Here is a 26,579-nt window from a genome sequence, read left to right as displayed (position 1 = left end):
CGAAGAACTAGAAACAGGGTCTGTTCCCACAAACCATACCAGAGACTCTCACGATTCACAGGGCACTGGAATGAATGCAGAAAAAAAGCCCTTGCTTCAGTAGGTGGAGAATAATGTGACCTACCATGAACATTGCTCTGATTCCATTTATAAAACAATAAAAGCAAAGGCTGAAAGGATCAAACACTTCTAAACATCATAACTGCACATCCGAACAAAGATGTAGGACTATCAGAAAAATACAGTGTTATTCAGCACCCAACAAGGTGATATTCATAATGGCTGGTAAACCAAAACCTTAAAATTACATGGCCCTTACAGAAGCTAGGAAACATGAACAATAATGAGGACAAAAATCAATTCACAACAAACCCAGAATTGATATAGACATTAGATTTAGGAGATATCAAGGCAATGAATGGTTAATACAAGTATATCTCATATATTCAAAAAGTTAAGTAGGAACAAAAAACATATTTAAAAGACCTAACTCAAATACCTATGATGAAACTACAATATTAGAAATGAAATATATACACTGAATGGAATTAATGGCAGGTTAGATATTATGGAAAAATAAATTTAAAAAGGATTAGTGAACTTGAATACATTGCAATAAAAACTAATACATACAGAAAGAAAGGATTTTTTTTTAATGAGCAGCGCCAGTGAGTATGATAAAATTTCAAGAGACTTAACATATGTATAATTGGAGTCCCTGAAGGAGAGGGGAAGGGAGGCAGAAAACCTTACTTGAACAATGATGTCCTAAGGTGGACTGTTACAGACAAAACTAAAAACTTGAAGAAGTCATTAAAAAAAAAAAAGTCACTAAAATAAGAGTTACCTAATCAGTCAAAACGAGATAAAATGGAATCACTTTTTAAAAATTCAAATATTCCCAAAACATGCATAGGAAGAGGAAAAGGGAAATAAGAACAGATGGAGAAAATAGAAAACAAAAAACAAAGCATGAAACCTAAATATATCAGTAACTCCATTAGCTATAAATGGCTTAAGTGTCCCAGTTAAAAGGCAGAATAGATTGAAACACAATTAAGACCTTCCTACAAGCTACCTAGTAAAAGCACATTTTAAATAAAGAAAGACTGGCTGAAAGGTTACAAGATGGGAAAAACAAAAACCCTCTGCTAATAGTAATGGAAATAATTCTGGGTGATATTAGTATTAAGTACAATAGACTGCACAGTATTGAATAGAATTAGGAGTAAAGGAGGTAATTTCATAAGGATAAAGATGTAATTTGCTGACGGGTTACAAACAGTTGTAAGCAATTATTTACATAATAACAGAGCATCCAAATACATCAGGCAAGAACTTATTGAACTGCAAGGACAAACATATGCATCCATAGACACGCTCAGAGATTTCTATACCTTGTCTCAATAACTGATACAAAGTGCAAACAGACATTCAGTAAGGTTACAGAAGATGCATATACCATTATAAAAAAGCTTGGACTCACTGATATTTATAGAACATGCCAGAAACAAAAAATCAGACACAAGTACACATTCTTTTAAAATGCATATAGCTGGGTGGCTCAGTAGGTTAAGCAGCCAACTTCGGCTCAGGTCATGATCTCGCGGTCTGTGAGTTCGAGCCCCGTGTCGGGCTCTGTGCTGACAGCTCAGCCTGGAGCCTGTTTCGGATTCTGTGTCTCCCTCTCTCTGACCCTCCCCCATTCATGCTCTGTCTCTCTCTGTCTCAAAAATAAACAAACGTTAATAAATAAATAAATGAATAAATAAATAAAATGCATGTAGTACATTAGCAAGATGGACCAAATTTGTGATTTAAAAAAATTTAATAAATTTAAAACAACTCAAGTATGCTTTCTATCCACTACAGGATTAAATTAAAAATAAATGTAGTTTTCTGGAAAACAAGGGCGCCTGGGTAGCTCAGTAGGTTGGGCACCTGACTTCGGCTCAGGTCATGATCTCGCAGTTCATGGGTTCAAGCCCAAGGTGGGCTCTGTGCTGACAGCTCAGAGCCTGGAGCCTGTTTCAGATCCTGTGTCTCCTTCTCTCTCTGCCCCTTCACTGGTCATGCTCCCTCTCTCTCTCTCTTTTTTCTCTCAAAAATTAAATAAACATTAAAAAAAAAAGAAAATGTCCCAATAAGGGTTATAAACAATATACTTCTAAAGAATACATGAGTCAATGAAGAAATCAGAAGAGAAATTGCAAAATGTTTTGAGATGAGTGAAGCTTAAAACACAACATACAGAATTTATCATATACTGATAAAGGAGTATTTATAGATAAATTTATACATAAAAAGTCTCTATAAGTAAATGTTCTGAATTATACTTTCAGCTTCTACCTTAAGAAAAACTACAAAAAGAAGAGTATATTAAACTGAAAGTAATTAGAAGGAAAGAAATAACAAAGTCCAGGGTGTAAATCAAAGAAAGCAAACACAGAAAAACAATAGAGAAATCAATACAACAAAAAGCTGTTTCTTTGAGAGATAAATACATTTGATAAGCCTGTAGCCCATGACTATGAGCAAATGAAGAAAAGACACAAAAAAATACCATTATCAGAAACGACAGGTGTGAAATTACTACAAAATCAAGAGATATTTAAAGGATAATAAGGGAATATTGTGAACAAAGTTTTGCCAATAAAGTACAGATCTTAAAGTTCCGAATTCCTTTCAAACTGCAAACTACCAAACAGAAACAGATAACTAGGACTCCAGAACCAGCTTTACTGGAGAATTCTACCAATCGTTTAGGGATGAAATATAATTCTTCACAAACTTTTCCAGAAAATTGAGCCAAGAATACTTCCTTAGTCATTCTCTGCAATCAGCACAACTCCAATATCTAAAGTAGACAAAGAACACAGAACAAAACAAAAAACAAAAACAACTAGTGACAAATTTTTCTCATAAAAGTAGATGCAATTATTCTAACTACAATTTCATCAAACCTAATGTAATTAGAAAAAAATAGAGGTGGTGAAGGGGAAGAGGGAGAGGGGGAGAGAAAGAGAGAGAGGGAGGGGGGGGGAGAGGGAGGGGGGGAGAGGGAGGGAGAGGAGGGAAAGGGAGAGAGGGAGAGGGAGTGAAGGGAGAGAGGGAGAGGGAGTGGAGGGAGAGAGGAGGAGGGAGAGAGGAGGAGGGAGAGAGGAGGAGGGAGAGAGGAGGAGGGAGAGAGGGGGAGGGAGAGAGGAGGGAGAGAGGGAGAGAGGGAGAGGAGGGAGAGGGAGAGGAGGGAGAGGGAGAGAGGGAGAGGGAGGGGAGGGAGGGGAGGGAGGGGGGAGAGGGAGTGGGAGTGGAGGGAGTGGAGGGAGAGGAGGGAGAGGGAGTGGAGGGAGTAGAGGGAGAGGAGGGAGAGGAGGGAGAGGAGGGAGAGGGAGAGGAGGGAGAGGGAGAGGAGGGAGAGGGAGAGGAGGGAGAGGGAGAGGAGGGAGAGGGAGAGGGAGAGGAGGGAGAGGGAGAGGAGGGAGAGGGAGAGGAGGGAGAGGAGGGAGAGGGAGAGGAGGGAGAGGGAGAGGAGGGAGAGGGAGAGGAGGGAGAGGGAGAGAGGGAGAGAGGGAGAGGGGGAGAGAAAGAGAGAGAGGGAGAGGGGGGGGAGAGGGAGGGGGGGAGAGGGAGGGAGAGGAGGGAAAGGGAGAGAGGGAGAGGGAGTGAAGGGAGAGAGGGAGAGGGAGTGGAGGGAGAGAGGAGGAGGGAGAGAGGAGGAGGGAGATAGGAGGAGGGAGAGAGGGGGAGGGAGAGAGGGAGAGGGGGAGGGAGAGGGAGAGAGGGAGAGGGAGAGAGGGAGAGAGGGAGAGGAGGGAGAGAGGGAGAGAGGGAGAGGAGGGAGAGGGAGAGGAGGGAGAGGGAGAGAGGGAGAGGGAGGGGAGGGAGGGGAGGGAGGGGGGAGAGGGAGTGGAGGGAGGGGGGAGAGGGAGTGGAGGGAGTGGAGGGAGAGGAGGGAGAGGGAGTGGAGGGAGTAGAGGGAGAGGAGGGAGAGGAGGGAGAGGAGGGAGAGGGAGAGGAGGGAGAGGGAGAGGAGGGAGAGGGAGAGGAGGGAGAGGGAGAGGAGGGAGAGGGAGAGGAGGGAGAGGAGGGAGAGGGAGAGAGGGAGAGAGGGAGAGGGAGGGGAGGGAGGGGGGAGAGGGAGTGGAGGGAGTGGAGGGAGAGGAGGGAGAGGGAGTGGAGGGAGAGGAGGGAGAGGAGGGAGAGGGAGAGGAGGGAGAGGGAGAGGAGGGAGAGGGAGAGGAGGGAGAGGGAGAGGAGGGAGAGGGAGAGGGAGAGGGAGAGGAGGGAGAGGGAGAGGGAGAGGAGGGAGAGGGAGAGGGAGAGGAGGGAGAGGGACAGGAGGGAGAGGGAGAGGAGGGAGAGGGACAGGAGGGAGAGGGACAGGAGGGAGAGGGAGAGGAGGGAGAGGGAGAGGAGGGAGAGGGAGAGGAGGGAGAGGGAGAGGAGGGAGAGGGAGAGAGGGAGAGAGGGAGAGGGGGAGAGAAAGAGAGAGAGGGAGGGGGGGAGAGGGAGGGGGGGGAGAGGGAGGGAGAGGAGGGAAAGGGAGAGAGGGAGAGGGAGTGAAGGGAGAGAGGGAGAGGGAGTGGAGGGAGAGAGGAGGAGGGAGAGAGGAGGAGGGAGAGAGGAGGAGGGAGAGAGGGGGAGGGAGAGAGGGAGAGGGGGAGGGAGAGGGAGAGAGGGAGAGGGAGAGAGGGAGAGAGGGAGAGGGAATCTTAAGCAGGCTCCATGCCCTGCTTACAGCTCAAACTCATTAACTGTGAGATCATGACCTGAGCTGAAATCAAGAGTCAGAGGCATAACCAACGGAGCCACCTGGTGCTGCAATATAAAAAAAATATTTTTTAAAGACAATTCATGGTGACCGAGTTGGATTTTTCCCACCAAAAAGCAAGGTTGGTTTAACATGTGAAAATCAAGTATTCCCAATATCAAGAACTTAAAAAAAAAGAAGAAACATAAGGCAGCAGCATTTGACAAATTCCAAAACTTATTTACAAAAATGTTCTCAATGAATTAGTGCACATCTACAAAACCTCTACAGTTAATGTCGTACTTAATGGTGAATCTTGCATCACATTTATGAAAGTTTTCCCATGTTGCCAAGCACATCCCCTACACTTGATTTCAGAATTTCTACAGTTTCTCTCTATATATTTTAGTTCATTTTTCTCTGTGATACATTTGGAGTTGACACTAGAATATAAAATAAAATATGATCCTAATTTTATCTTTTATTCCCAACATTTATAAGACTTACCACCATTTATTAGTTAACATTTTCCCCACCGATCTGACATGCCACAATTGTTACATATGAAATTTCCATATTCACTTGGATTTAGCGCTGCACTGTTCATTGTTTGAACTGGACTATTTAACTGTGTGTCCATCAATCCCATATCATTTTAAATCTTTCTTTGTAACATGCTTTTGTAAATGGTGGTATCATGAACACGCTGGTTCTCTTTTTCAAAATTTTCCTCAATATTCTTGATTTTTGTTATTTATCTATAAGGACTTTAAAATTAATAAGTCAGGGTCACCTGGGTGGCTCAGCTGGTTAAGTGTCCAACTTCAGCTCAGGTCATGATCCCGTGGTTTGTGAGTTCGAGCCCCACACCGGGCTCTGTGCAGACAGCTCAGAGAGTGGAGCCTGCTTCTGATTCTGGGTCTCCCTCTCTCTCTGCCCCTCCCCTTTTCATGCTCTCTTTCTCCCTGTCTCTCAAAAATAAATAAACATTAAAAAAATTAAATTGATAAGTCAATGATTTTGAAAAATATTTTAACTGCAGCATATATTTGGTGCCAAGCATTTCTTCACATTTATGTCTATGTGCGTGTTAACTGAACTTCTCATTCTTTGGTTGGTTAAAATATTTTAGGAACATCATGTTATCCTAGCAATATATGTCATAAATGAGAGGAAAAAGTTATTTGTGACTCATAACATTATCCCTATGTGTATGGGTAAGTTTGAATCAAATTACTTAAATGAAAATTCAGGTACATGTTTCTGAAATTCAGGAACTGGTTTTTGTTTTGTTTTGTTTCCAGATCTGCTCAGCTTATCTGTCTTCAGTAACTCAAATCATTTTGTCGTTGAAGTGAACCAGGTGTAAACAATTGAATCTACAGAGCTGTACCAACTATGGTTATACATTTCCCGTATATGTTTTGGGGGTAATGATTGCCCCCACATTATTCCTTCCTGAGATATGTCTGAAACATTGCTTCCTTGGGATTATTTCACAGAAAATTCATGGATAAGTTTTTATTTTTATGGTTCTATTTTAATCTCATATTATTCAGAATATCAAGGGAGTGACTTAATTCACTGACAAAGTAGCTTGATTGGACAGGCTTTTGGGGTCATTCTCTACGTGATGAGTTTCTGCAATCTCACTAAGTATGCTCTCCATGAGTCTGAACTTCAGAGTTGCTCTTTCTCATCAAAGAAATAAATTACTTTGGTCTAAATGGTAACATTGTTTAACTTTAATTGATAGCTTTAGAATACTAAAAATGATAAAGTGATTGTGTTTTACTCTTTTATGCTACTTCTTAAACCCTACAATGAGCATTATCACAACTTAGATGGACAATTTCAGGAGCACACATTGGGCTTTTCTTTCTTTTTTTTTTTTTTTTTAATTTTTTTTTCAACGTTTTTTATTTATTTTGGGGACAGAGAGAGACAGAGCATGAACGGGGGAGGGGCAGAGAGAGAGGGAGACACAGAATCGGAAACAGGCTCCAGGCTCCGAGCCATCAGCCCAGAGCCCGACGCGGGGCTCGAACTCACGGACCGCGAGATCGTGACCTGGCTGAAGTCGGACGCTTAACCGACTGTGCCACCCAGGCGCCCCTGGGCTTTTATTTCTTTAACTGATCACAACAAGGTTAAAACAGATACTCTGATTACAATGACCAGATTTAAAAAAATTTTTTTTAAATCTTTATTTATTTTTGAGAGAGACAGAGTAAGAGCAGGGGAGGAACAGAGAGAGAGAGAGAGAGAGAGAGAGAGAGAGAGAGAGAGACAGAGACAGAGAGAGAGAGAGAGAGAGACAGAAGCAGAAGCAGGCTCCCTGCTCCGAGCTGTCAGCACAGAGCCCGACGTAGGGCTCGAACCCACAAACCATGAGATCATGACCTGAGCTGAAGTCGGACACTTAACGGACTTAGCCACCCAAGCGCCCCACAATGACCAGATTTTAATGAGTAATTATCTATTAAGGATTTCCGTCCATTGTTTTAATATAGGTGAAACTTTGCATATCATATGCACTGGTCTTTTAAAAAGTACAGTGGAAATATAAACCAAATTCTGTCATAGTAAATTTATATTAACCATATCTTGTCACTAGAGCATCAACAATTCCCTTATAGCTGGAAGGAACTGTAAGACTTTAAAAGAGGAATACTTATACCTTTATTTCTTTTAATTAATAATTTTTGTTTTTAAAGCAGTTTTACATTCATAGCAAAACAGAGCAAATGGTACAGAATACTACTCCCATAAATCCCCCTGCCTCCATACACGCAAAGACTCCTCCATTTTCAACATCCCCCACAGCGCGGTTAATTTGTTACAGTTGAACCTATGTTGTCACATGTTTATCACCAAAGTCTGTAGTTCACATTCTGGTTCACTCCTGGTATTTTATATTCTCTTGTTTTGGACAAATGGATAATGACATGTATCCATCGTTACAGTATCATACAGAGAAGTTCCACTACTCTAAAAATCCTTGGTGCACATATTCATGCCTCCCTGCTTCTCCTAAACCCTGGAAATCACTAATCATTTTACTCTATGGTTTTTGCCTTCTCCACAATGTCATATAGTAAAATCATGCAGTATGTAGCCTTGTCGCACCGTCACATTGCCCACCACCCCGCTTAGGAATATGCATTTAAGTTTCTTCCACATCTTTTCATAACTCGACAGCTCTTCTGTTTTAGCACGGAATAACATCACATTACCTGAAGGTGTCCCAGTTTGTTTATTCATCCACTTACTGAAGGACTCCTTGATTGCTTCCAAATTGGGCAATACGAATGAAACTGCTATAAACATTCACGAGCAGATTTTTGTGTGGACAGAACACAAAGATGAAAAACTCTTGTGGGTAAATACCAAAAGAGCACAATTACCGGACTGTACGGTAAGAGTATGCTTAGTTTTCTAAGAAACTCATCATCTGTTTTCCAGAGTGGCTGTACCATTTTTGCATTCCTACCAGCAATAAATGAAAGTTCTCATGGCCCACAGTCCTCAGCCACACGTGTTGCCAGGGTTTCGGACGTGGGCCATTCTACTCAGCGTGTAGTACTATCCCATTACTGCTTTGTTTTGTATTTCTCTGATGGCAAACAATGTAGAACATCTTTCCATATGCATATTTTCTGTATATGAATTTTCTCTGGCATCTATTCAGATCATTTACCCATTTTTTTTTTTAATTGGATGTTCATTTTCTTACTGTTGGGCTCTAAGAGTTCTTTGTGTATGTGGATAATAGTCTTTTGGTGTGTCATTGGCAAATGTTTTTCTCCCAGTCTGTAGCTTAACTTCTCATTCTCCTGACATTGTCCTTCACGGTGTAGAAATTTTTTTAAGTTTAATGAAGTTCAGCTTATCAATTAATTAATTATCTCAAGGATTACTCATTTGGCCTTATATCTAAAAGTCCTTGACATGCCCCAGGTCATCTAGGTTTTCTTTTGTGTTATCTCTTAGGAGTTTTATAGTTTTTGAATTTTACATTTGGGTCTATGACCAATTTTGAATTAATTTTGCGAAGGGTAGAAGATTATTATTATTATTACTATTTTGCATATGGATATCCTGTTGCCTCAGCACCATTTATTGAAAACACTGTATTTGCTCCATTGTAGCTTCATTCTTTCTAAACTCTTGGAGAAAAATAAATTTTGTAAAGGTCTCAAATATTACCACTTCCTTCTCAGTGCTTCTTAATCTTTTGCTCCCAAGTTAATTTCATGGAGGCTCTTATTAGCCTTAAGAAGTTTCCAAACACCCACTATATGCTCAACCACTGTGTCAAACAGATTTTGGGTAGATTACAAAAGATAGTCTTCTCTGTAATGGCCCTCATTTTCAACTTGTAAATAAATATTGTAAACAATGAGGAAATAAGAACATACTTCTCATACGATTCAATCTAAATATAATAGACATTCAATCTAAATATAATAGGCATAATAGGCATACGGTTCAGTTAAGAAAATAAATTCTCAAGGCACTAAGGCTGCAGGTGCTGAAATGAACATGTAGGAGTGAGTACAGTGAATCAGTGCCCAATGAGAACAGAATTCTAAAACGAACGCCTTGTAGACTAAAAGCAGAGTGGGAGGTAAACAGGAAAAGAAGCATCTTAAAATGTAGGTTGGAGGTGTGGATTGAGGTAGCAGACAAAAGATACAGTAGTCTTATTTTCTGCACGAAAAGTTGGAATACATCTTTTGACAATTTTTTTTTTGGTACATCTTTTTGCTCTCAATTATAGATTCAAAGGAAGCTGTTCAAAATATTACATACAGGCCTCTTCACCTTTCACCAAGTGTGACCTAATGCTAATATTTTGCATAACCATAGTACAAAGCTGAAGCCAGAAGGCTGATGTTTGTGAAATCCAGACTTCTTTCAGACTTTGCCAAGATGAAATACTGAGATTGTGTGTGTGTGTTTATAGCCCTACATAATTTTGTCACTTCGCCTATTCCCAAGTCAGGAATATTATTATAGTTATTATAAATGCAAAAATTACTATCTATCAATCTTTGTGACTCTCTATTTATGGTAAATACTAAGGTGTGGAAATCCTGGGGCGTCTGGGTGGCTCAGTCAGTTGAGCGTCCGGCTTCAGCTCAGGTCATGATCTCACAGCTCGTGAGTTCGAGCCCCGCGTCAGGCTCTGTGCTGACAGCTCAGAGCCCGGAGTCTGCTTTGGATTCTGTGCCTCCCTCTCTCTGTGCCCCAACCCACTCGCATTCTGTTTCTGTCTCTCTCAAAAATAAAATTAAAACATTAAAAAAAAATTAAGGTGTGGAAATCTTGAATCCAAAATGATGAAAACTGATAGGGCCGTTCAAGCATATTACTAATTTGCTTTTCAAAAATTTTGAACCCACTGACACGTTCATGGACACATTTGTGAGCTACCGCTTTCCAGGCCATCTCAAGTATATACCTCAGGAGTAAAACAGTATCCTCTCATTTAATTTGCTTTTCTTACTAGTAAGTTTGTTACAAATGCATTTTTTGGATTTCCCATTTTAAACAAAAAGAGATATGTGGATTCCTCATGATTCCTACCACTAAATACTGGACGTAGAAACCCCAGACATAATACATAAAGCAAGCACAAGGAAACCCTGAAAACTGGATAAAAGAAAGCAGACTGGTTACGCCTTGCAACTTGAAGAACAAGATGGCCGTGACTTTCCTGGGTTCTCCTTTTCATTCTATTTATATCCCCAGACATTGGAGAGGTTATTAACATGGAGTCACCAATAGGTAAGGAAAAAAAATCCCCTCAGAATGCTTGTTTTCCTCAGCTAAAAGACTGGGAAAGGATAGCTAAGCAAACAGAAACCTTCCTGATGATCTACACCTTACGCTAGTCAGACACCAGATAGGAAAAAACAAACAAAAAACCGTATAGCCACCATCACTTTCCTACTCTTCACTGGTGTAGTGTTGGATTCAATGCAGTCTGACCTCCACCTGTGCCCAACATCAATGAGCCAGTACTCCTCACTCTCCCAATTCAACAGTAGGGGGAGGAGGTAACTGGAAAAGCATTTCCAAACATGAATATCAAGTCTTGGGCAGATCTCCAAGTAATTCACATGTGAAACCAACATGGAAGAAAGCCCTAGCACCAAAACACAATGTAGAGGACTGCCCATGATTTCAAATGGGCCACCAAAACAAAGCAGGCAGAACAGCACTACAAGGACTCTAGAAATCAATTTGCCATTTAAATCATAGTACATAAATATAAACCAGAAATACCAAAATGAATGAAAGTACCTCCCTCCCCCCAAAAAGCACCACTCTCAAATATCTGGAGGGGCTGGCCAAAATAATTATACAAAACTTCAATAACAACACAATTTATATGTTAAGTAATGAAAATTTCTAAGAGAAAAAAAAAAAAGCAGTGAAAAGTCTATGAAAATGAAGCATATGACAAGTTTGGGAGAAGATAATAGAACCTGACACAGAGTTACAGAATCAAATCATCATAAGGGTCACTTCAAAAAGTCAAAACTGAAATAAAACAAGCTCCTAATGGAATATTGAATTTTGAATAATAATAAAAAAAAAGACAAAGTCAAATTATTTCAGGTGATTCAAAGGCAAAATAATCGCAGCATACACTACTGATGAAAAAATACTTAAAGGAAAAAGAGAAATGCAGAGAAATCTTTCCATCTTTAGGAAACTGATCTTTAAATAATATATTCAGATCTGGGGCATGAAACGTGCCAGAAAGTATAAACACCTCTGAAAAGATGCATTACACCTCCCAGCTCAATCACCCCAATGAAACCCTCAGTCTTGTCTCCGAATTTAAATCCCAAGTGGTGTCAGGACAGAATGAGGATGTTCCTGTTTGGGGCATGCCTGAAGACTTCCCATCTTTCACCATAAAGCTTTCCCACTCCTCAGCTTGCCTTTGCATCTCGACCAAAAACGAGTGGTGGGGGCTGACTCCCTTGCTATACAAAGCTCTGAATAAATAAGCTTTGCTTGTTCTATTTGGGTGATCTTCATTTCTTCATGTATCACCATGGATATAAATTTTATGAGAGTCCTCATAAAATATTTAAAGTTGTGAAAATCAATGAACTCACTTATTGTGGAACTGTGTATGAATAGAGTTATGCTGAAATCAATGAAAAATATACTATGAAATATTACTCAGCCAATAAAAAGAAATGGTATATGCATGGTAAATAATAGAAGCTTTGGATTTAAGGGAACTCATGAAAATACAATGATTTTAATTAGTACTACTCACAACATTAGATAAAAAGTAGATTCAAGTAATCATTTACTTAAAAATAGAGTTTTCCAAAGGAAATGTAAGTAGCTTAAAAGCATCTGCAATACATTAAGTGTAATTATGAATTACAGAAATGACATTTTTAAAATGTAAAAGGCAATATAAACATTTTATGAGTGATGAAAACAGTAGCAAAGTAACACAATGCAAACTGATCACATTCATTTTCATTGATTTGTAGTGTTTATTTAAGTGTTGTTGATCTATTTATGAGGATTTACCTTCACTAATCTGTTTAAGGATTCTTCAGAGTGTAACATCTTTGCACTTAATCCTTCAAGAGCACTGTGGGGTATACATTATGATCACAAGCACTTACTGATGAGGAAACTGCCCTTAGAATAGTTAGCTAACTTGCTAAATTCACACATCAAGTACATGAGCTGGAATTTAAAGCCATGTCTGTTTGACTCCACGATAAATGCTGGAAAAGCATCGTGTTACATATGTTCCCCAATATATTAAACACTCTGTCCTATTTCCTACTGATGAGATAGCTCTCCCACTTCCTGATTATTATTACAATCCTCTAGTGGGTTTGCTATGAATAAATGGCTTAAACACAGGCAGATGGTTACTCTCTGCCACTGTTCTCCATTTAAAGGGGGGGAAAGGCCATAACCTATTATATATCACTCATCATGTATATGCAACATCCTCTCTCCTCTCCCCCACATGTATGTCTGCTGATTCCCTGATTGTACTCAGTCCACATCAAGTAACAAAATGTTAGATCTTAAAAGATGTTACAGAATTAGAACTAAGTCAGCAGCTCTTAACCTTCCCTGACTTGTCAGGTAAGAATTCTCTTTAAGGATTCACTCTTATTAACGGCAGAAATGTTGGGATTTCAAGAAGCAGTCAGCAAAACTTTATGCTACCCACAGTTCTGTTCTGTGTAACTATCTGGTCCATTTTCTATTGAGGAAGAGCAGAAGGGGGATGATAGACTATTTCACATTGTCCCATCCATCTTTCCCAGTCACTGCACAATCTGATGTAACTTCTCAAACTGGGAAAGTTAGGCGGGCCACCATTATTTTTCTGGGCTCATCTTTTGGCAGAGAAAGACTGTCAAGTGAGGCATTTTATGCATGCATTTCCTGGGTCCTGTCTGCTCCACTTTTGAATTTCTCAGATTCACCTAAATGTTAAATTCCAACACTGCTACAAAGGGGATGCTCTTGGCTTTGCTGACTCTGTTTGCTGTCCAGTGACCCAAGCCTACATGGTCTACAGAGGTCAGAAACTGTACTAGATAGGGGCTCCGGGGTGACTCGGTTGGTTAAGCGTCTGACTTCGGCTCAGGTCATGATCTCACGGTCTGTGAGTTCGAGCCCCGCGTCAGGCTCTGTGCTGACAGCTCAGAGCCTGGAGCCTGTTTCAGATTCTGTGTCTCCCTCTCTCTCTGCCCCTCCCCTGTTCACACTCTGTCTCTCCCTGTCTCAAAAATAAATAAACATTAAAATAAAAAAATAAAAAAAAAGAAACTGCACTAGATAAAGGAGGTGACTTTTATAGCGAAACCCAAATCTCTAACAGAGAGAGAGCCCCAACTGCAGCAGTACCCTTTCCCTCTGCTCAGATGACCTCTGTGGTCTCGTAGGATACGACAGTGGAGTGAAGGCTCCACGTCCAGAGGCATAAAACAATGGAAACACACCTTTCGTGTCTCGTCTCCTATGAGGAAAGCTTCTGTTCCTTTCTCTTTCCAAGTACCAGTAATGAGGTAAAATGCTAGTAATTCCCAACACCCTGTTTGCACACTAAGCTATAAAATACCCAAAACAGAAATAGTGCCGGGTAGGAGCATCTCTTTTGGTTGTTTTCCTCTTAGTGATACACTCAATGTGAAATCTTAGCTCTTTTTAGGATGCACCCAGGGACAGTTTCTTCCAGCCATGCTGGCATCCTGATCTACTTAGGGTTTAAACTTTGGTCAGCCAGTGGTACGTGTCCATTCACACAGAACGTAACAAAATGCTCAAGCCGTGCATTCTTGCTGAGGCATCTTTTCAGTTAAATTTGTTCTCAACATTTGAAGTTACCTGATTTTATGAAGAACGTTGCTCTACGTTTCTTTGTCTCAACTTAACATTTCATCCTATTTATTATCATTATTGTGCTCTAGGCTAGGACACACACTAGCATTCTGGTTGTACAGGAGGAAACGGAAAAACAAATGAGCGAGAATCAAAAAGAAGCCAATGAAGAAAGCAAAAAGAAAACTGAGATTTGTTTTGATGTTCACCAATACATCAAATAATGTATATTTAATAAAATGAATGCTCTAAGTCTAATAATACCTTAGTTCCTCTATACATTCCAAATAAGTCAAATAACTAGACAAGAAGACAGAATATAAGAAAATACTAGGTATTTAACGAGATAATAATAAGCAATATGAAGAGTGTACTCTCCATATAAGAACTGTCTTTTCACAATCGTAAACAAATTTCTCTCCACTTTTCTTACAAACCACAAGCTACGACCGCACAAGGTTTTCCAGCGTTCCAAGCGGTGAGTATTTTAGGTTTAAAAAAAAAAAGGTGTTAGTAACCTCAGCATTATCAGTTCTGTTCATTCAGACAAAGTGGTGATTTTTATTAGCAAGAGTCTGGCTTAAAAAAAAAAACAGCAGCAAAAACAAACAAACAAACAAAAAAACAGGTGTGTCCGTTACACTGGCTAAAAACATATCTTGCTTTCATACCGTTTCTTTCCTATCAAATGGATCGTTTTAATTTTTATTTTCCACTTTCTTTTTTCCCTACACTTCTAAATATGATTAATTCCCATACTAGGCCATATTTGACCTTTGTAAGAATAAAAGTCTGGAGAGCTTCACAAATTCCAAATTTATACAACCTTTCCTCAGTGATAATTTCTATTATAAAATCTAACAGTGTATTTCTTTCAAGCAACAGCTTCATATTCATTGATAATTAAGCAACAAGCTAAGTAATTCTGAAATGTCAATGTAAGATCATTTGCCCCATGACTTGCTCCCCAACTCCGTATAGAAAGCTTTTTCTACTCACGTTTGTGTTTCCCCCAAATTACAAATTATTATATAATGGGCTTTCCATGGATCACTGACAAATACCTGAAACCTGTAATTTAAATTTATTAACATTAAAGGACTATACAATGAATTACCATTTTCAAAGAGAAACTTATTTAATGTTATTTCGGTAACAAATGAAGTTATAGTTATAATAGGGTATGTACCAGAAAAAATTATGACATTCAATTAATATAAAGTCTTATGTGGTCAAATAATAGAGAAACTAGTATAATATATGATTATTTATTAGTTTGAGATGAAATAGGTTTTTTACTAATATAGTAGTTTGCCATACCTAGAAATAATAGCTCCATTGGGGAAGACCCATAATTTCCCATTTTGTATACCAATATATACATTTTCAATAAGAATTTTATTTGCACTCTGATCATGTACAAGCTTAGAAATTAATGCCAGTTTATGAAAGAAGGCACAGTCTTCTTTCAAGCAACTTACAGTTCTTAATATTGCAACTGAGTCTCTTGGCCTCACTTAAAACCACATTCTTCCCTTAGTGAGCAAAGATAATAAACATACTAACTATCCTCATTTAAAGTCAGTTGATTCTAAATGTACATTTCCCCTATAGATTAAACCAAGGCATTTGAAGGATGCTATCTCTAACATCTGTGAAGTGTTATGCTAGATAATTATGAAAAATAAGGTTACAAACAAAATGAAAAAAAATATTAGGGATTTTTTAGTCCTTTACAGGCTAATACTTTGGAGAAACAATAAAATGAAATGTGATACAATTGTGCTAGACAGCTCTGCTGAAGCTCTTAAGCTGATATTCTGTAGTTCTTAATGACAGACATTTTTCAGTAATATTGGTAATAATTTATTACACTGTATACAAACACCTGCTTACTTATCATTTTTGCTTAGTATACTGAGGACACGAACAGAAAATATAACAATAACTAATATAAACATTACCAGAACCCAAAGGAGTGCTTTCAGTGTTTCAGATGCTAATTTTTTTTTCTTTTTTTTTTTTTTTTTTTTGTAGGAAGAATTAAAAAAATAAATCCTTATGTCTTCTGGTCTCTCTCCACGCTCTCCAAGTTAAACAGGTGACCTCCCCCCCTTTCTTTCTTTTTTTTTTTTTTTTTTAACGTTTATTTATTTTTGAGACAGAGAGAGACAGAGCATGAACGGGGGAGGGTCAGAGAGAGAGGGAGACACAGAATCCGAAGCAGGCTGCAGGCCCTGAGATGTCAGCACAGCTGCCTGACGCGGGGCTCGAACTCACGGACCGCGAGATCATGACCTGAGCCGAAGCCGGCCGCTCAACCGACTGAGCCACCCAGGCGCCCCAACCCCCCTTTATTTCTTAAAAACTTCTATTTCTTCGGCTCTATGCCACCACTGCTTCCTTCACCTTCTTTCTTCTCAATTCTATCTTGGCACTTCTTTCTTACCTAACTTTTTAAATACGATTTCTTTAAGTCTTCTTCTAGGCATCCTTCTCTTATTTCATATTCTCTCCCTGCGAAATTTTATCTTTTCTTACAGGTTCAATGTTTGACTATTTTATTTAATAATCTCAAATTCAGACCTCTCTCTGTACCTAAATATTTAATAGAGGGCTTCATTAGACATACTCTAAGCACTTAAAAACAATACACCTTCTCCACCAAAACAACTGTGTCTCTAGTACCACTAATTACCTGTGTAAGTCCCAGTCCAATGCCATCCTAACACAAGCTTATATTACCTGTGTTTCCCATCTACTTGATATTTAGTCTGTCATCAAGTTTTATTGACTGTCCTTCCTAATTAGTGCTGAAACCTGCTCACTGCTCATGCATTTACAACAAACATCCTCACCTAAACTCCATAATCTTTCCTGTGGCCCACTGCAATAGGCTTCTGGTCGAGCTACTGAAATGCTGTTAACATTCACCTTGCGGCATTGACATGGGTACTATTTGAAAATGTTAACAACCAGTAGGGCATTGGTATGAACCAATCAGAAACGAGGCCAGACATAAACTGCTGGTACAACTGTGCGGGAATATACCAACAATGACCGTGAAGATAGCACTCAACTCTATTCATCATCTTTTAGTTATAAAACAAATCCACAGTTACACAAATTCTGTAGTGGAAAGATTTCCCTTTAGGCAAAGCAAATGGGACCAGAAGGAAAGTTGCAGTTGAAATGTATCCTACTCCTTTGTTTACACGTATGGAGTCTGTCTTTCTTCACTAAATTCTCATTTCTCTCATGGCAGAAACTCTCAATCTTATTGACCATTGTCACCTCATTTCCTAAAGTGTGACCTGACACTAAAGCCATAGTAAATACTGAATTACTAAATCAATAACTGACTGACTGAATAAATAAATGATTATATGGATGAGGGTTAAAGTTCAAAATAATTAAAATCGGCAGTAGCAACAAATCAATGATCTGCCTCTTACTTATCTCTTTATTCTCATCTCCCACCACTTTTCCCACAGGTGGGGATGTCTTAAATTTTTTCAGTTTCTACCAGACTCAACAGCTTTAAACATTGTTTCTTCTGTATAAATCAAAACCTTCCCTCTGTTTGAATGATTACCATCTATCAGGCTTCACATCTCAGCTTAAACAGTACTTTATTTCCTTGATCCGCTTCGGTTCTTTTCTCTCCCTATACCTTACCTTTGCTAGATTTATCACAATTATATTCAAATACTCTTTAGACAGTAAGCCTTATTAAATACAGTGCTTTTCTTATCTCCACTATATGATCTCCAGACAATGCCTTGCAATAAGAAGTTCTTAGCATGTATTGGCTGGAAAAATACAGGAATTTGAGTGTTATTTTTTAAATAAATCAGCATTTCACCTAATTAGTATTAAGTCAATGTCTCTAAAATTATAAAAATTAAACCAGATTCCATAAATCTTTATTTTTGAGGACTTCCATGTTTGGCAAACTTAATGGAGGGGAATTATTTCAGAAGTGTTTCTTGTACAGAACACAAATGTGTGTGTGTGTGTGTGTGTGTGTGTACACACTCATATAGTATGTATATGTTTCTCTTTTTTTTTTACTTTTTTATTTATTTTGAGAGAGAGAGAGAACATGAACACATATGCATCAGCAGGGGAGGGGCTGAGAGAGAGACAGAGAATCCCAAGCAGACTGCACACTGTCAGTGCAGAGCCCTATGTGAGGCTCAAATTCATGAATCCTGAGATCATGAGCTGAGTCAAAATCAAGAGTCAGATGCTTAGCCAACTGAGCCAGCCAGGCACCACAGTATGTATATATTTCTAACTAATTACACATATTGTTAGTCTGGTAAGAAATTGAGGGAGATGTTGGAGATCATAAGTTATAAAAATGCTTGTATTCATGGAGGAACAAAGCAGTGACTGACTTTATTTAATAATAAATAATAATCTATGAATAATAATAATAGTCATCATCATCAATGTATGCACACAAGATAGGAGAAAAAGCCTGGAATATCATGAAAAGTAAGAGGCAAATCATAATCACAGCATCAGAATAACTGAAAAACAATAATTTTAATGATTGAATTAGAGAAGAAAGAAAAACTTGTCCTTGAGTACAAAAATGTCAGGAATACGTAACTGATTTTGATTTTTTTTGGATGGAGGGAAAAACATGTGTATTCATCCCAGGGATGTGACTGAAATTTACACTACTGTTTTTTTCCAAAATATACATGAAAAAATCATTTTACTTTGTCTGGATTGGTGGTGATCCATGGATTGGGCAAATATATGGACCATGGACTTGACAAATAAATAATTTCTGGAGGAAACATAATTTGAACCTAGATCACAAGCATGTAATTTCAACAATCTAAGCTCTCTCTCTCATGTGCATGCTCTTTACATATATATATATATATATATATATATATATATATATATATATATATATATAAAATTTCATTATATGTATGTAATTTCAAGAACATAATCTCAGAATTATATATAATCTGATATGTTACAATGAATTATTAGAATATACTCAAGAGATAAATTAGGCATAAGTAATATGCTTAAAGAAATAAAAACTAAATGTATGAAAGTATTACAAAGATAAAATAAAATTAAGAATTATAGTTGAAAAATATAATTAAAAGTTTTCGAAATAAAAACATAATAAAGTAAAAACTTCAATGGCTTAATTAACCAGATGAACCTGCAGGGGAGGAGGTAACAGGTAGACTAGAAGACAGAGTCGAGGAAATTGGAGAGAAAGTAACAGGGAAAGAGGCTGAGTGGGGGGTGTTGCAGAGATTCAAAAATAAATGGAAAAAAGGAAGCTATCAAAGTGGAAGAATGGGGTTATGGTTTCAGAAGTGAGAGAGACCTTGTATCAAAATAAACATCCTATGGATAGCAACTGTATCAAAATATACATCCTATGGATAGCAACTGTAAAATATTACAAAAAAAAGTTGTAATAAAATGACCAAAAGCATGCAGAACATAAGAAATGGCCCTCTAAAAAGAGAATGACAATGTTCTACAGCTTATCCCAAAGCTATTATCTGATTTGTGCTTTTCAAAGTGGTTACCTCTAACAAAGAACCGAATTATTTTCATGAATTGAGGTGCCAAAGAAGAGAGGTCAGAACTACTCTGTGATAGCATTTGGAATCTAAAGGAGAAAATATTCAAAAGGAATAAGCCCCATAGATAAATTTGCAAAATTGGCAAAAAAAACCTCCCTCAAGTCCTTGGTTAATTTGTGAGCTTTCCATGTGTTGAGGTGATCCAAGTGCTTTCACGGTATATGCAACAGCCAGAAGACTGATAAAACTGGGTTGGCATTAAAATTGCTGTCCACCTCAACAGAGAACGATTTAAATTGTTTAGAGAGTCTCAGTAAGCATTTGGGCTCTCAATTAAAATCCAAAAAAGGACTATGTGTTAGCAGTGAAAACTATGCCCTTGGAAGAAAGCAAAACTGATTCTGACAAAGAATAAATTCAAACTTTACTTTGATCCTTAAGTGATCAACCAGTAACTTAAGTGTCTCTTAAAAGAAAAGTGATATTCTTCAGAGGATAAAAATGGAATTCATAATTTTTACCACATATCTTCTATGAGATCTAGTTTATCAACCAGAAACGGTTAAAGATGCAAAAAAGAAAATGTTATTCAAGATTAAGGGAAAAAGCAATTGACAGAAACAGTTAAAAGTCAAAGCAGCTACTATAAAAATAAAGGCAATCAAAATAAGTGAACATATTTCCCAACACAGAAATGTAAATATTAAAATAATTAAGAAGGGAAAACTACAGATGTGAAAAATTCAATCTGGTCTGATATATATATATATATATACATATATATACATATATATATATCTGATATTTATCAGATATGTATCAGATACATATATATATATCTGATATTTATATATATACACACATATATGTGTACGTGAGGCGCGCTCTGTGTGTGTGTGTGTATATATATATATATATATATGTATATATAATATGTGTATAATATATAATGATATTAATAGCAGATTGGAGAATAAAAAGGGATCAGTAAACTTTAAGGTAATCAATCTAAACAACAGAGAAGTAAAATGTAGGCTTAATGACCTATAATACAATAATACAAAATTAAGTGGTCTAACTTAATTAATTTGAATCCCAAAAGAAGAGAGACAAGGAAACATATAATACTATTAAAAAAAATAAAGGCTGAATATATCCTTGAAATATCAACCTGCAGATCTCAGACTCTGCAAACCAACGAAAGGTAGGTACCATTAAAATCACATCTCAGAACATTATAATAACTGCAAACAAACATAAAGACCTTAGAAGCAGTCAGGGAGTTAGGGTGGAAGACATAGTATATGTAGGGAGAGAATCATATGAATTAAGACTGCCTTCTTCTCCAAAACATTGGACATCAGAAAACAACAGATTACATATTAAAATGCTGGGGGAAAAACGCTCTAACCCAAACAACATATTTAGGAAAAGATCATTCAAATGAAATTGTATGTTTTTAAAAGAATATTTCATTTTTTAAAATAGTTTTAGATTTACAGGAAAAATAAGATAGTATAGGGAGTTGCCATATAGTCCTTCACCTGGTTGCCTCTATTATCTTAGAATAGTATAGTACATTTAATACAATATTGGCATGCTATTATTAACTAAAGTCCATACAACATTCATATTTCCTTAGTTTCTTTGTTAGTTTGCTTTATATACTACCTTGTTTTGTTCCAGGGACCCACCCAAGACAACAGATTCCATTTATTTAGCATGCCCTCTTCAGCATAATTTTCTTGATTAATTGTGAGTTTCTCAGGATTTCCTTATTTTTTGACAACCTTGATAATTTTAAGGGGTATTGATCAGGTACTTTGTAGGCTATTTCTATTGATAGAAATTTCCCTATTTTTTGACAACCTTGATAATTTTGAGGGGTACTGATCAGGTATTTTGTAGGCTATTTCTATTTTTATTTTGTAGACTAATTTCTACTGAAATTTTCCTGATCCTGTATCTCATGATTAGACTTTGTTTCTGAATTTTGTGGAGGAAGAACACAAAGGTGAAGGGCCATTTTTATCGTATCAGAGATGCATTCTCTAAACATGAATTATTAGTGTTTAAATTGACCTTGATTATCTGACTAAAGTAGTGTTTGTCAGATTTCTTTTTCCTTCTCCCCATAGCGTCCTCTTTGGAAGGAAGTCACTATGCACAACTCAAACTGAAGAAGTGGGGAAGTAGGCTCCCTCTCTCCTGGAGGACAGAGTGTCTAGGTAAATTATATGGAACTCTGATGCACAGGAGATTTCTCTTTTTCCCCATATACCTGTTCATTTATGTATAACAATATGGACTCATGAATATTTATTTTATACTTTGGTTTATAATCTAACACCAATTTACAATATTTTTATTTCAGGTTTTTATGTAAATTCTAGTTAGTTAACATATATGGTAAAATTAGTTTCAGGTGCACAATTTGCTGATTAATCACAACAAGTGCCCTTCTTAACACCCATCACCCATTTAGCACATCCCCTGCCCACCTCCCTCCATCAATCCTGTTTGTTCTCTACAGTTAAGAGAGCTTCCCTCTCTCTCCCTTTTGTTCCCTTCCCCTACGTTCATCTATTTTGTTTCTTAAACTCAACATAGGAGTGAAATCATATGGTATTTCTTTCTCTGACTTATTTCACTTGGCAGAATACACTGTAGTTCTATCCATGTCATTGCAAATGTCAAGATTTCATTCTTTTTGATGACTAATATTCCATATATATATATATATACTATATATATTCCATTATATATATTCCTATATATTATATATATATTCCTATATTATATGTATGTTCCTATATATATTCCTATATACGATATATATTCCTATATTATATATATATATATTCCTATATATTCCTATATATATTCCTATATATATGTATGTATGTGTGTATGTATATGTCCTATATATATATATTCCTACATATATATACACACATTCCTATATATATGTGTGTGTCTGTGTATGTATATATGTACGTATGTATACACACACACACACATATATACCACATATTCTCAATCCACTTATCAGTTGATGGACACTTGAGCTCTTTCTAAAAATTGGCTATCATTGATAGTGCTGCTATAAACATTGGGGTGCCTGTGCCCCTTCAAATCAGAATTTTTTTACCCTTTGGGTAAATACCTAGTAGTGCAATTGTTGGGTCATAGGGTAGTTCTATTTTTAACTTTTTGAGGAGCCTCCATACTGTTTGTTCTCCAAAGTGGCTGCAACAATTTGCATTCCCACCAACAGTGTAAGAGGGTTCCACCTCTTTGCATCCTCAAAAACATCTGTTGTTTTATGTGTTGTTAATTTTAGCCATTCTGGCAGGTGTGAGGTGGTATTTAATTGTGGTTTTGATTTGTATTTCCCTGATGATGAGTGATGATGAGCATCTTTTCATGAGTCTGTTAGCATTCTAATGTCTTCTCTGGAAAAATGTCTGTTCATGTCTTCTGCCCATTTCTTCACTAGATTATTATTTTGGGGGTGTTGAGTTTGATAACTTCTTTATAGATTTTGCTACTAACCTTTTATCAGATATGTCATTTGTAAATATCTCCTTCCATTCCGTAGGTTGTCTTTTAGTTTTATTGAGGTTAAGATTGACTTTTTGTGCTGAAATATTCTATGAGTTGTGACAATTGCAGCACCATTTATCTGCCATTATCATATCACAAAAAATAGTTTCACTTCTTTAAAAAAAAACTTTTTATTTACCTATGGAACTTTTTACTCCACTACATGAACTGCATGAAGCTACTAAACTTGTCAGTGACTACAGTTTTGCCTGCTCTAGAACGTCATGTAAATGAAATCATATAGCATAAAGATTTTGACACTACTTCTGCCCTGAGAAATATGCATTTAAAGTTCACCCATACTTTTCCTTGACTTGGTAGCTCATTTCTTTTTATCACTGAATAATATTCCATTTTTTGCATGTACCACAGTTTACTTATTCAACTTTTTTTTTAAGAAACCTCAGGTGCTTCTAGGTTTGGTTATTATGAATAAAGATGCTATAAAAATCATGTGCAGACATAAATTATCAACTCATTTGAGTCAATACCTAGGAGTGCAATTCCTGGATCATATGGTAAGACCAGGTTTAGCTTTGTAAAAAAAGAAACTGCCAAACTTTTTCTAAGTGTGTCATTTTGTATCCCCACTAGCAATAAATAAGATTCCCTATTTTTCTTCATGCCCCAATACTCGATGTTGTCAGTGTTTTGGATTTTAGCCATTTTAATAGATGTATAATGATATATCTTTGTTGTTTCAATTTGCAATTCACTAATGACATATGATTTTAAGCATAATTTCATATGCTATTGCCACCTGTGTATCTTCTCTATTAAGGGATCTCTTCAGATTTTTCACACACTTTTTAATTCAATGGTGTGCTAATTCTCAGTGCTAAGTGTTCTTTGTATATTCTGGATACAAGTATTTTACCACATACATTTTTTGCAAGTATTTTCTCCTAGTCTGTACTTGCCTTCTCATTCTCTTAATAGAGTCTTTCATGGAGCAGAAGTTCTTAATTTCAAAAAAGTACTACTTATCATGTTTTTCTTTTTAAATGACACATCATTATATTATGTCTTTAATTCTGTGAACTTTATTGAAGGCCTATCAAGTATAGAGTGGAACTTTTTAATGATACCTCTTCGTGTGATAAAATGTTTTTATTTATTCTCTAGAAATTTATGTTTAACTTCTGTTTAATCACAATTATGTCCTATAATTCTTCTCTAAAAATCTCATAATACCAAAACATTTCAAAGTAAATAAAAGTGATAGTTTATATGCCCATCTCTATATAATAATAACTAAGCTTTTGACTTTTGCACATACATGTTAGAATTTTATAAATAAGTAGTCCACAATCTTATAGATTTAAAGTAGGATATTACTGGAAAATTTCAAATCTTATTTCAAAATGACCATTATAGCAGAGCTAGAATATCTCAGTTCAAAAAATACAAATCTAAAAACTCTGAGTTCCACATGCAGAAAAGTAAAAATGTCATGTAGAAACATAGTTGTAGATATATATTTATAAATATGTATCTGTTTTATTTATATTTATCTTGCATGTAAATATATACTAAAATAACTAATTCAACTTCCCAAGAAATGTCACAAGAGATGATAAAATTTCCACAGATATAAAGACCGTTGAGACCATCTGTACAGCTCCTTTCACAAGAAAACTAAGTAATTTCTTACATCAGGGAAATACAATTTAGGATGTGAATACTGACTTCTTAACTTAGTGAACCTCTGCAGGTTATTGTGCATTGCTAATGATAGCTAAATGTATGACAAACTTTAATCTGTACATAGAGCATGGAGAGCAAAACTTGAATCAATATTAACAAGAATGATGTGCACCTAAAGACCCAAGTATATCACAGTTCATATTTAAGGATGTGTTGTAACACACCTGGAAGGGGTACTAATTATGGAGGTGTGTTTTTATAGATTGGTAGTATAATGATTCCTAAACATATAACTCAGAATTAAATTTAAATTGCTTTATATTGAAAACAGATTTTCGCATCTTATTTTTCACAGCTTCACTGTACATGAGATACACTTCTTTGTTTCATACTTGTGTTTACCCTTGCAATTTAAAATTTTAAACATGACCATCATGCTATAGGAGATACAACTGTATCTCCAATCAATACAGCAGATCGCTGAACCAAATGGCTAACTATAATCAATTCTTCTTCTATTGAGTCTATGCCACTGTAATGCAGAAGATGTGTATGTGAACGGCAGGTGAGGGCTGGTCTTGTAACAACACATGAGTTTGCTAGTACTTTTCCCCAGAGAATCTTTTTTGCAACTTATTTCAATGTGGAGTTGTTTTGGGGACTTAAAGAGACTAGATTTGTGAGACTGCTACATGCTCTACTTTAACCAAGTTCCCTACAACATATTTTTGATGTTGTGTCATTAAAATGGGAGAATTTTCAGCTGCGTTAATCATTTTGTGACAGATGACTGCGCTGCCTAAACACTGACACATATCAACTGTTGAGATACTCCCAAGTACCAAATGATAGCACTGGAGGATCGCTTAATTTGATTTTCATTTCTACATGCATAACCAGAGGGAAAAGTGTTTTTTCCTCAGTTTATATTCTTTTTTATGCTCATTAAAAGAGAAAAAGACATTATATTTTTGGACAATGCCAGATGAATTGGAATTTTTAAAGTATTTTCATTTATAAAACAGAATTAGTGGTATCAAATTTTCCAAGGCTCATTTCCAGGCTTCACGTACATGTTTTACTCCTAAGGATATGCTGAATAGTAGACCAGATGGCCTTTTATTTACCATAAATAAAACATCATAATGATAGAAACAAATTATTGGATTGTATATAGTAATCTCTTTACATCTTTAAAAGGAAAAAAATTAAAATAATATATCAATAGTTATAAGAGAAAACTTTTTTGAAGATAATACCTTTTCTTCCTTCTCCAGGCAGAGAAACTTCATTAACAAGAAAACTGAGATGGCAAATATGGAATGAGAATATTTCTACAGGTGGAGCTTGCCATTATTTTGATCTTTTTTTTTCTTTTTTTCCTCCCATCCTAAATCACTGAATTCATGGCTTTAATAACTCTGAGGAGAATCAGGTTATAACTGCTGCTGAAACTACAGACTACACAGTCTATGAGAGATGCTATCAGATCAAAATACAGATTCCTATCGGAAGTTCCCAGGGAATAATCCCACATTTCACTAAGAAACTACAGACACAGTGGCCATTAGATAACATTTTTTAAAACTGAAATTTAACTGGTAACT

The sequence above is a fragment of the Neofelis nebulosa genome, chromosome 8, assembly GCF_028018385.1.
Source record: "Neofelis nebulosa isolate mNeoNeb1 chromosome 8, mNeoNeb1.pri, whole genome shotgun sequence".
Classification (NCBI taxonomy): Eukaryota; Metazoa; Chordata; class Mammalia; order Carnivora; family Felidae; genus Neofelis; species Neofelis nebulosa.
This window is presented reverse-complemented; position numbering follows the sequence as displayed.